Here is an 11,744-nt window from a genome sequence, read left to right on the forward strand (position 1 = left end):
AGCAGGGATCTTCTTAAAGGCAATGGGAGCTACTCTCATAGTCAGTCACTCAAATGGGTAGGGGCCACTACATTGGAAGTCTCAATACCACCCCTTCAATGGATTCATGATCATCCTATCTGGGTGGACCAGTGGCCTCTTAGCTCTGAGAAATTGGCTGCCCTACAGGAAATTGTTCAAGATCAGCTGAGGGCAGGGCACATAGAGGAATCCTTTAGTGCTTTTAATTCCCCTGTGTTTGTTATTAAGAAAAAGAGTGGGAAATTCCGGATGCCAATTGATTTGCGGGCCATTAATTCAGCCATGGTCCCCATGGGGGCTCTGCAGCCAGGACTTCCTAATCTGGCTATCATACCAGGAAATATGCATGTGGTAGTCATGGATATCCAGGACTGTTTTTATTCCCTTCACTCTGATGATTGTTATCACTTCGCCTTCATTGTCCCTTTCACTAATGGTGAGGCCCCTGAAAAACGGTATCCAGGGAAGGTCCTTCCACAGGGCATGCAGAATAGCCCCAGCCTTTATCAATGGTATGTTGACAAGATAATTCCACCATGCCGCTCAGAATTTCTGGAATGCAGGAGAATCTATTACATGGATGACTTCCTCCTGGCCACCCCTAATTCAGACTACATACATGCAGCAGACCTCCGCCCTGCCCCCAAAAGACCCAAACATAGTCACCATTTCAATACCTTGGATGACTAATGACTCACACGCAAATATCACTCCAATCCCCTAATTACAGCTAGAGAGTTTAATTACCCTAAATGATTTCCAAAAATTGGTAGATATGTTGCAGTGGGCTAGAACTGAGGTCTCCATCCCTCTACAGCGTTATAAGGTGTTAGGATTCTTACAAGGTGCTAATTTAGCATGGTTCAGTATGATTGATTTGATCCTACAAGGAGATGTTATAGGCCAGAACTTGAGACAAGGTAATGTACTTAGTTCACACCTTTAAAGGAGTTCATTCATTGGTTCACACATTAGACCTCACTCCTTTATAGAACATATATAAGGAGGAAAGGAAAAGCCTGCTCGTGGACTTTGGGAGATTCACAACTAGGATTGACTTCTGGGAGATTCACAAGGCAGTAACCCACAAGCCCACTCTCGGAGGCGGAGTCAGATTCATTCCCACTTCCACCTTTGTGCTGGATGGAGACATTCAGACAAGAGCTCTAGGGAACCAAGGAGAGAGGAAGGCCTCCAGAAAATTAGCTGAGCCCCAAGTGAAGGAGATAAGATTTTGGAAGAGACAATAAAGGATTTGAACTTTAACTCTGGGCTGCATTTGAGGTGATTATTGAAACTGAACTAAAGCTAAGGCTGCTCCTCAAGAAACCTGCACACAGAGAACAATTACAATTTAGAGAAAAGAGCTTTGCAACAAGGGAAAATTTTTATCCAATTAGTGCAGGTGTTAACAAAATAAAGCAGTTTAAAAGTCCCTGCAAGGGGCACATGCAGGCCCTTTTCAGAATTTACTTACCTGGGAGCTATATGAGGAAATGCAGGAGTCAGGGAATTAGCAAGTTGCCATAGTCAGGGGCAAACAATCAGCAGGATGGATACCTGATCTGTAAGCCTGCTTCCCTTCAACTGGAGTGAATTCCCCTTCATTTAACAACAGAAACCTCTCTAGGTCCATGGATAGCTGGCAATAATCATTTTCTCTACATATTTAATGGGGAATTGTTTGGGTGTCAAAAATTCCCTTTCTTTCCATATAATCCCTCACGATCATGCAAAACATGAAAAGCATATTTGAAGACAGTATAGATCTTTGATAAATAAGTCAGGGGTCTAAGATTGGGGTTCCAGAGAACCAAAGGACCTAGCCCTGCCTCCCATCAACATATAGTTGATCTATAGGCAGATTAGTTTAACTTTTAGGGTCCTAAAAATCTTCGCCTAATCAAGGGCATGATGAGATTGCCTGATTTCTCTCAAAGAACTTGGGCAAAGTAAGCCTTTAGATAAAGCAACTTAGCCCCAGGAAGTAAAAGAGTTAAAAGACATAATAGCAACCAGAAAGTCCTCCAGGGCTGGGCTGCAAATTAAAATTTGTATTGTGTTTTATGTCTTCCACTGACCACTTGCTCTGATTACAGACATCTGCTATAAGAGGAAAAATCAGGGACATGATTTATTTAAGGCAGTTTTACTTCAGGTAACTCTCCGAATTTTTGACCATTCCATTTTAAACCAGACTCAGGAATAATCAGGTGGGTTCTCACTCAAAAGAATACCACTGGGAAATTGAGTCAGAAGGATACTACTTTCAGCTAAGACCAAGATCGTCCTTCTAATTCATTCCCAAACTGAGTAGCTTGTGGCATATTCCTTTCAAATGGTGGAGCACTGGTTTGATGAGCTGACAGTCATACCTGAATTTAAAAACTCCAAATAATTATCAGCTAAAGTCCCAAAAGACATCTCCTAAAGCAATTATCATTAATCAAAGCTTCAGATGAATCTAGCTCTCAAGGATAACAAGAAGAGATTCATCCTAGAAAGTTCACAGCTTATCCAGCTTATCCTTCATATCTAAGTAAATGGTTCTAAGTTCAACATTACACAGATCATTTTGCTTTTAAAATACCCAATACAGAGAAGAATTCTAAATTGCATATTGTCCATCCTGTTTCTATGTAAAAGAAACTTTCAGATTTAACATTAATACTCTTTTCATTCTAAAAAAAAATGTAAACTTTTGGAAATAACCCTATCAAATTATCAGATCAGATTGTATGGGACATAAAGACCCTTACCCAAAAATGACTACTCAGAGATCACTCAAAGTAGAAAACAGAAAATTGTTTATTGTAGCATCTTATGAGAGGCGAGCATTCTGGCCATGAGAGATAAAGGGAAGTGAAAGTTCTCACAGCAGGAGAGCTGAAGAATCAGTGAATATACACAGCTTTTATAGATTTTGTTACAAGAGATTACATCATAATTAAGAGAGCACTGGGAGGGGGGCATCTAATTTGGTTGTTGCTATCTGGAGAAACTGGAATGGAAGGTTTCTGGCTTAGGCCTTCAGGCTTTAGATAATTGAACTAACAGTGATCAAGCTAATAGACTAAATGTTGATAAATATCAGCTACTGATAAATGTCATTGCCTGATGTTAAGTAAATATGTCTCTGTGTGTGTATATATATATATAAATATTTATGCAGGACACAGGGAAATAACAAAAAGGGGGGAATTCATACAATACTTATCTTTTAAGTTCTTCATCTTTCCATCTCACACAACTCCCCCTATAATTTGTAAATGATGTTTGTCATATTTCTATGATGAACTTATAGAGCATTCAAAATCAACCAACATATCTACACATTGTTTGTCAAGCTCTCCATCTGGATCCTCTCTACTATTACTACATTCCAACCTTCTTTCTGAAGAATCATCATTTTAATAGCATGCTCTGTATGCAGTATCTTTACTATTCTGGTTACTAATGTAATTATACAAGGTCGACATAAAAATATAAAGATAAATAAACAAAGATGACAATCTAGGAAAACTGAGGCACAACATTACACACTCTCACTCTGAATATTTGAATTATTGAATTATCTCCCACTAGATACCTGGGAGTTTGACCAACCCTATGTAAAGCAAATAAACCAAAATAAAACTAGAAAAATGCAAGGACTTATGGCAAGAACATATCTCTCCCTGATAACCCCGGAGTTAATCAGCAATACACAGGCTCCCTGTTGGTAGCATGTCAGGTCCTGTGCAGTTTGGGAGCGTCTCAGTCAGAGAATCCCGTTGGAGATGGACAGTTCATTGTGAGTTAGGTCTGTGGTCATTTGTGCACTTAACTCAGCCTCTGTTTATACAGAGAGTAGCAGTGCTCAAGAAGTCATGCTGCCCATGCTAGGAGGGCACCCCAAGTCTGTCAGACTCCAAAGGACGGATAGAGTGGAGCCTGGAGTAGTTCCACCTGTCTCCACTTAGAAGAACACGAGCTACTACTAGTGAAGTGGAAAAGCACCCAAATGGGACCGTGAGAAACAATCTTGAATCTTTGTAGTTAGAAGTTTATTACTAGTTCTTCACTCCCTAATGCAGATGGTATTTTTAACAACCCCAATGGGCTGTCCTGACAAACCAGAGACCTTGACAACCTGATAAGCTTAAAGAAATACTGCTTGCTGCTGCCTGAGAATGACCCTCTTAGAGTGATAACTTTTTGCCTCCTGTTTAGAATAGAAATTCCTTTATTATTACAAATGTATCAAGAAACATTTTGATATTTCTCTTTTCTTTCTATAAATATGTGGCCCTGAGACCACTCATTACTGACCCCTCCAATCTTGGGTTTGGGGGAATCAGTCCTGGCCAGTAATAAATGCTCTTAAAACTTCATTATTTTGGCTGCCCTGTAAAAACAGGGCGCGAATCATGAGGATCCAGAAAGGATCCATATTTCTGAGCAAAATATGCACAGTTAGACCATGAAAGCAGGCAAACCCCGAACTTTAGAGGCCTGACCTCAAAACTGCAATGGCCTTTGGGAATGCTGAGATGCCAATTAAGAAGCTGGGGTTACAGGGTCAGGTGTCTATATCTTGGAGATTTCCTAAAAACAGGCAAACAGAATAGTCTGTAAGAACAATTCCAACAAAATAAGGGATTTCAAAGCTAAAAGCATCAAGTAACCATCCCACATATAAAATTCCTATACATCCATAACAGCAGTAGTTATATAATTTAACAATTTCCATCCCAAATCTGAAACACACAGTAATACGGTTAAAATTTTAACAATAATTCACCAACCACTTTCCCACTCCCCCCATATCAGTCCAAATTACATCAAGAGCAGGGATGATGGTCTCCACCTAAGTTGCTTCAGGCTGAGAATGGACGGAGGCTCTCAGTCCATGCAAGGGGTGGGTGTGGCATGCTGACAGCTACCAAAGTTTCAGATGGGCTGATCCATGTCTCAGAAAAGGTTCAATAATCTGTAATTTGACCAAAATCTAGAACAACAGAAAAACCAAATCTAACAAAGATTAGAACAATCTGAGATAGAAAGACTTGGTTCACAAGACTGCTGCAAAATATGAAGAGCCAGGAGCTGAGTTTGCTTCACAGGGCAGGCAAATGGCAGTTAATTTTCACTGTGCTAATTGTCCTCTCAGTTGGAAACCTTTTAAAAACACTTAAATATTATAAATACAATATCAGTAACAGATAGATGATCAGACTAAATACTTATTTGCTCAAGTATTTAGGCTATTACATGTAACCAGGTTGGAAACAGCAAGGTATGACATAATTGAATTGCATTAACAGTTCTTATTGACTATTGTTCTAACCATAGAAATAAATCAGTCATAGGAGGAAAAATGCAGACATCTCTATAACATAATATAAGCAGTACAGGATAAAATAGTCTTAACTCAGTTTTATTCCAGTTAATTGTCTCACTGTCAGAGGGTGGAGATTTAAAACTCTGAAATAGTATTAACTACAAGCCCAAGAACATTTCCAAAGAAGCAGCCTCAAGGAGTGAAGGGGAAGTCAGCTAAATCTTTACCCTTGAAGAAAGAAAAAAATTCTTTTCCTACACAGGACTCCTCAGGACTTATCCAATCAGCTTATTTACTTTCTCCTAATATGATGTTTCTTCCCAAGTCCACCAGGCTTCCCAACTTTCTCTTTTTCTCTTGCTACATACTTTTCCTTCTGCTTCTCTCACCAACAATATCTCCCCAGAAACACATCCAGGCTCTGTCTCTCTGTGACTACCCTTCCCAACCAGTTTCTTCTTTTTTTTTCCCCACTGATTCCTTCTTGAAATCATTCAAGCTTTCAATTTTCTCCTACTAATCAATCCTTCTTAAATCACCTTCATTCTCCTTTTTCCTTCACAATTTTTAAGGTTTTCACAACACAATGAATAGCTAAATAACTGCATAAAACTCATATACATGCTTTTTTTTTTTTTTACACAAATTACCCATTATTTCTAGAAAGTAACATACTATTGAAGATACAAATACAACTTCCCCTAAAGTAAGCTACTGGCATTTTAATAGCCTATATTTTAATTTGAAATCCAACCAAATAAAAATTTTAAAAGTTTTTCTCTTCAGTTGTAAAGGCCTCAATATTCAAACAATTCTTAAGATTTTATACTCTGGGATTGCCTGTCATCTAGGGGAGGGAATGCAGGGAGGGAGGGGAAAATTTGGAAAAATGAATACAAGGGATAATGTTGTAAAAAAAATTACTCATGCATATGTACTGTCAAAAAATTTTTGTAATTATAAAATAAAAAAAAAAAGATTTTATACTCATAATAAATCTAGCATGTGCAAGGCAACAGTAATTTTATTTCCCCCAATTTCAAAATTATAGTACCTCTTTAAAATATAGTAAGTTCCCAAAATTCTTAATTTTGATTAAGACAATTGTTGCAGACAAATAATTATCAATTCTCTTAAACTTTGTTCTTAAATTCCATGAAAGCAAGCTTACTAATAATGATTTTTCTTTCTTCTGCTGGGATAATTTTTTTAGAAGTATACCTAGTTAGTTTTCCCACAGGTCCAACAGGTCAGAGGGCCCCCATGTTTGGCTGTTTACCCCTTTTACACTATTTTCATTCCACCCTTTCCCCTGTCCTCGTGCAGTCTGAATTAGCATTTTGATTCGTGGACTCTCTCTCTTTGCTCTTTCCCAATCTCTCCTCACATATACCTTCATTGCTTCTTTCAGTAATTCCCCAACTGACTTGTTATTCCACCCTTCCAATGTCTGCAATTTCTTATTTATGTCTGGCCACGAATAGGAGATGTCATTTGTTTAATTTATTAGACGTGCTACCATTGCGTTGTTACCCATTTTAACACACATACCAATTTAAAGTTATTCTAAAATTAACCCGTACTTTAGTTTGTGAAATTTCCTAAAATCTACCTAGATACTCCATTCAAACTTCTTTTCTTTAGTAAGTCAGGAGAGTTAAGGGCCGATTTTTTTGCTTCATTTTACCTTGAGGTTCTTCCTGTATGATTCCACAAACTCAAGTTCTGATAACAAAGTTGTGGACTCCTTGCTTACTGGACTTTTTAAAGTGATAGCACGCTGCTCTTCCGTTTTCTCAAAACTTTCCAAACTCTCAAATCCCTTTTTGCTTTTCTCATTCCTACATGCTTAAAATTTCTCGTTTCACTCTATTAGATATATTTCCCCCTTCTCTCCCCCTTTCCCGCAAAGCTGCTGCAGTCAGCCAGAGGCAGAAGGAGAGAAAAAGATTTTCTTTTCTTGCTAATCTCGAGAAGCCCAAAATTAGCTCCCAAGTACCATGATCGAAGACCAACACATTCAGAAGCACTCTGAAAGAATGACTACTCCGAATGAATCCCAGTTCCCACAATTCAGCCTGGTATTTTTCTAAGCCTGCAACATAGAGGCTGAACTCTTATCTCTATATATGCCTGCTAACTTTTTTTTTTTTTTTTTTTTTTTTTTTTTTTTTTAAATAAGAAACCAACGTTAATTCTCCATCAGTGTTTTCCCAGCACTTAGAGTCCAGGGAGGACTTAAGAGCACTCGGTGGTGGTCCCTACCCACCCGGTAGCCCGAGCAGTAGCGGCTGCGACCAGTCCTCGGCCGCGGGCTGAGCGCTCCAGTCTTCCATAGGGAACCGCTGCATAGGCACGAAGCACCTGCACTCCCTTGGACCAGTCAGCCACCTCGGGCTGCAAAGCTGTGAACTCTGGGGCGGGCAGTCCCTTCCCCCGGGAGCTCCTCCCTGGTCACCGCCTTCTCGCCAGCGGCCGGCTCCTCCTTTTCCATCTCCTCTGGATCCCGGGAGAAGTAGAGATCAGGCATAGCCTCCCACGGGTGCTCACGGGAAATGGTGCCGCGCATGCGTGGAACTTCCCGGGCCAGCATCCACCACGTCAGCCCCATAGAGTGAGCTCCCTTGTTACAGGGAATGGCAAAGTCCACGTACGAAGTGGGGAATCCGTGGTGCACAAGGCGATGGTTGGGCGGCTTCAGTCAGAGGCTGCCCGAGGATCAGTGACCACCGAGAGGCGAGGCTCCCCAAAGCTGCCTGGATCTGCTTAGTGAAGTGTCCGGCAATGGGGGAGGCGGCAGCAAATTTCAGAGCAGCTCGCTGGCCAGTGTTCCTGGGTGAGAGGACACTAACAGCAGCCGGATTTTCCATGGCTACAATGGCACGAGCTGCCAGCAGAAGCTTTTCCCAGGTTCTCTTCAAATCAATGATGTGGATGCCATGCTTTTTCTTTTGTAGATACACTGTTCCACCTGAAGTCCAAATTGGTGCCGCCCAAACGGGTCCCGGCGGCGAGGAAGTTGAGGACATGCTCCTCCTTCACTTGCAAGACATCTAGGTGTGAGAGTTTCCCTTTAACGTTACCACGGAAACCGAAGACAGAGCTGTATGGAGCCCTGTTCTGAGCAGCTCGGAAAGGGAGCTTGCTAACTTGTAACACAGAACACGGTGCAAAGCAGACACGCGCACAGACACACGCAGAACTCTATGTTCACCTCTTACATACAGATGTAAATCTGATATACTCAAATAGTCCTGGGAGCGTCCTCCCCGTTTTCTTCCCCTTTATATCTGGGAGGTTCATCCCAGTCTTTAAGTCGACTCCCAAGAGGACTGAGGACTGGAATTCCCTGGCTAAGGTCCTGACACAAATTCTTGGACTGCTCCTGCCCCATTTTTCACCCTGGCCCCAAGCCAGGTATTGGTAGAAGTCACCCTCACACCAGCAGTCACCCCAGAGCTTCCTCAGGAAAGTCCTTTATCACTGGGGCCCACAGCAGTCCTCACCAAAAACAGATTTAGGAAGGCAAATCCCTCGGTCTCCCTCAACCCAGCCAATAGACCCCCAGAATCCCGAGAGCTTTACCTCCAGTTACACGCGTAAATTCTTTCAGACTGCACATTGGCTGTCAGGACTCTATTTCCTTCAGTCTTCAGTACCTCTGCCTCCGCTCATTGTCTAAGAGGGGAGGAAGGCTTGCACACTCAGAGCCAGAGACCACGGAGAGAACTACTCCGTGGGCGCCTGTCCCCGTTTGGGGTGCACAGCCATCTCCTCCAAAACCCCCGATCCTGGACGATCTGTGTGAGAGGTAAAGACCCTTACTGAAAAATGACTCCTCAGAGATCACTCAAAGTAGAAAGAAGAATATTGTTTATTGTAGCATCTCATGAGAGGCGGGCAATCCCGCCACGAGAGATAAAGGGAAGTGAGAGTACTCACAGCAGAAGAGCCGAAGAATCAGTGAATACACACAGCTTTTATAGATTTTGTTACAAGAGATTACATCACAAGTAAAAGAGCTTTTGGGGGGCATCTAACTGGTTGCTATCTGGAGAGACTGGAATGGAAGGTTTCCGGCTTAGGCCTTCAGGCTTTAGGTAATTGAACCAACAGTGGTCAAGCTAATAGATTAAATGTCGATAAATGTCAAGTACTGATAAATAGCACTGCCTGATGTTAAGTAAATATGTCTGCATATTTTATACTGATGCACGACATAGGGAAATAACAAAAAGGGGGGATTCATATAATACTTATCTTGTAAATTCTTCATCTTTCCATCTCACACAAGATTACAATTCTGCTCTAGATTTTTTTTTATCATATTCCTTAAACAAGGAGACTATTATGCACTTAAATAAACATTAAATAATTTGCTAAAGTCAGATGGGATATCTTAATACAAATAAATTGTTTTCAGAAAACTTAACAGTTCCAACAAACTTCTTAGAGCAACTATAGACTTGAAAAATAAAAATAAAACATTGTTATTAATACCATGTAAATGTTGGCTGTTCCTTGTTCCTTTAAACAGTAGAAACAATTAATGTTTGAACCAGCAAGGAGTTACAGTTTTTTTAAAAGCCACCATACTTCATGGGGGGAGAGGGATTAGATCACCTGACAAGGCCCCTTTCCATGTGGTTGCCCTTCCCCCATTCTACCATGCTTCCTGACCCCAACTTTTCACAGCTTTTTAGGGTACCAATTCCCCTAGGATCCAATTTGCCAACTAAAGACAGGCCCTAAGCTCATGGGGTATCTCCTTGCCCATGGCAAATGGCAAATTCATTAGGAGTTTGTGCCTTTTTATTCTCTCTTTCTGGAAAGCCATTTTCCTCTCTCTTCCTCCTTCTCTCACACCATCTCTTCCTGACCCATCTCTATCTCTTTTCTCCCAATGCCTACTTGCTCAATACTTTAATAGATACTTTAAACACTCCCAAACCAATAACCCTTCTGACTAGATGCTCCATTTAAACTATTTGCTTTTGCAAATCAATCTCTCTTGTCCCTTGTCTTTAAATCACTTTAAAAAAAAAAACAAAAAACTTTAAACTTCAAGATCCATAAATAACTTTAAACCAAATTTCATAAAACTTATACATATATCCAACAGAGTTGACAAATTTTTCACGCATAACTCATAGTTTACAAATTACTCAATACTTCTAGAAAGCAACATAACATCTAAGTAGGGAGATAAAAACACAACCTCCCCTAAGGAAGCTACTGGCATTTTGTTTTAATAATCTATATTTTAACTTAAAATCCAATCAAATACAGCTTTAAATTCCCAATAATATAAAACTGCTTTTGCTATCATTTCAAATAATGAATTTCACTAAACAGTATAGTTTCTTTCTCTCTCTCTGGCCCTACGTGCCCATTATTCCCAATGGACTTTTCCTAAGTTCCAACTTTGGCCAGAGTTGGAGCCTTCAGAAAAGTTAGACCGGTCTCTCTATTTTTCTTTTCTTTTCTTTTCTTTTTTTTTTTCTTTCCTAACAAATTTTAACTCACAGAACAAACATGACAAAAACATTCTGCACAAAGACACACACAGACAAAAGTCATATGGAAGAGACCATCCCTTCCCTACTTTTACACATCAACAGAAATACCCAACTGCATTTTTTTCTTCATTTTTGCTCCAAAGATTTGTGTTGAACTGACCCCTCTCAGAGCATCCAATCTCACCCCTGGTCTCCAGCAAACTCTGGAGTCGAACCCCCTAGGGTGGCAGACCAGAGTCAGGAGAGGTTGCCTACCTTCATAGCCAACCATAGAAGCCTCCTATCCTGTGCTGTTAACAGAACTCCTTAATCTGGATCACCCACGGCTTGATGATCCCAGGCCCCACAAGGATAGTTCAAGGACACATTAACAGACAGTGCCTCTATCTTGCGTGCAAACATTACCTGGCTCTCCCTCACCTGGGCTTCATCTTTGAAGCCTTGTGTGCCTTCTGTTGTATCTGAGTGGCTCATCTCCCTAGGCACATTCTTCACAGAGAGGGAGGCTGAGAGTTTAATCTCAAGGTCGGTTGGAGAATCCAACCTGGCGTCTACCTTGAATCAGGCACCCAAACCATCTCTCTGGGAAGCCAGAGCCCCCTTAAACTGTGTAGGACAGGTCGGGTACAGACTTCCCTTCCCAATTAACTAATCAGAGACATCATCACATACAAAGATAAAGCATTTAATCCCTGCAGGGAGAGGCCCAGACACACCGGGGAGCCATCCCAACTCCACCATGTGCTCCTGGAACCTGGCCAGCTTCCGGATTGTCCAGGGACAAAAAGCAAAAGATTTGAGCCTTTTCAGTGGATAGACTAAAAGGACATAACCTTCCTTGACCAATGGTCACCAATGCTGGCTGCCTCCCACAGGTCATG

General features: G+C 41.1%; 1 pseudogene; it reads right to left on the reverse strand.

The window, feature by feature from the left end:
* Positions 1-2,811: 2,811 nt before the first annotated feature.
* On the reverse strand, positions 2,812-11,337 carry LOC141540753 (small ribosomal subunit protein uS2-like; annotated as a pseudogene).
* Positions 11,338-11,744: the final 407 nt, after the last annotated feature.

This window comes from Sminthopsis crassicaudata, chromosome 4 (genome assembly GCF_048593235.1).
Source record: "Sminthopsis crassicaudata isolate SCR6 chromosome 4, ASM4859323v1, whole genome shotgun sequence".
Taxonomy (NCBI): domain Eukaryota; kingdom Metazoa; phylum Chordata; class Mammalia; order Dasyuromorphia; family Dasyuridae; genus Sminthopsis; species Sminthopsis crassicaudata.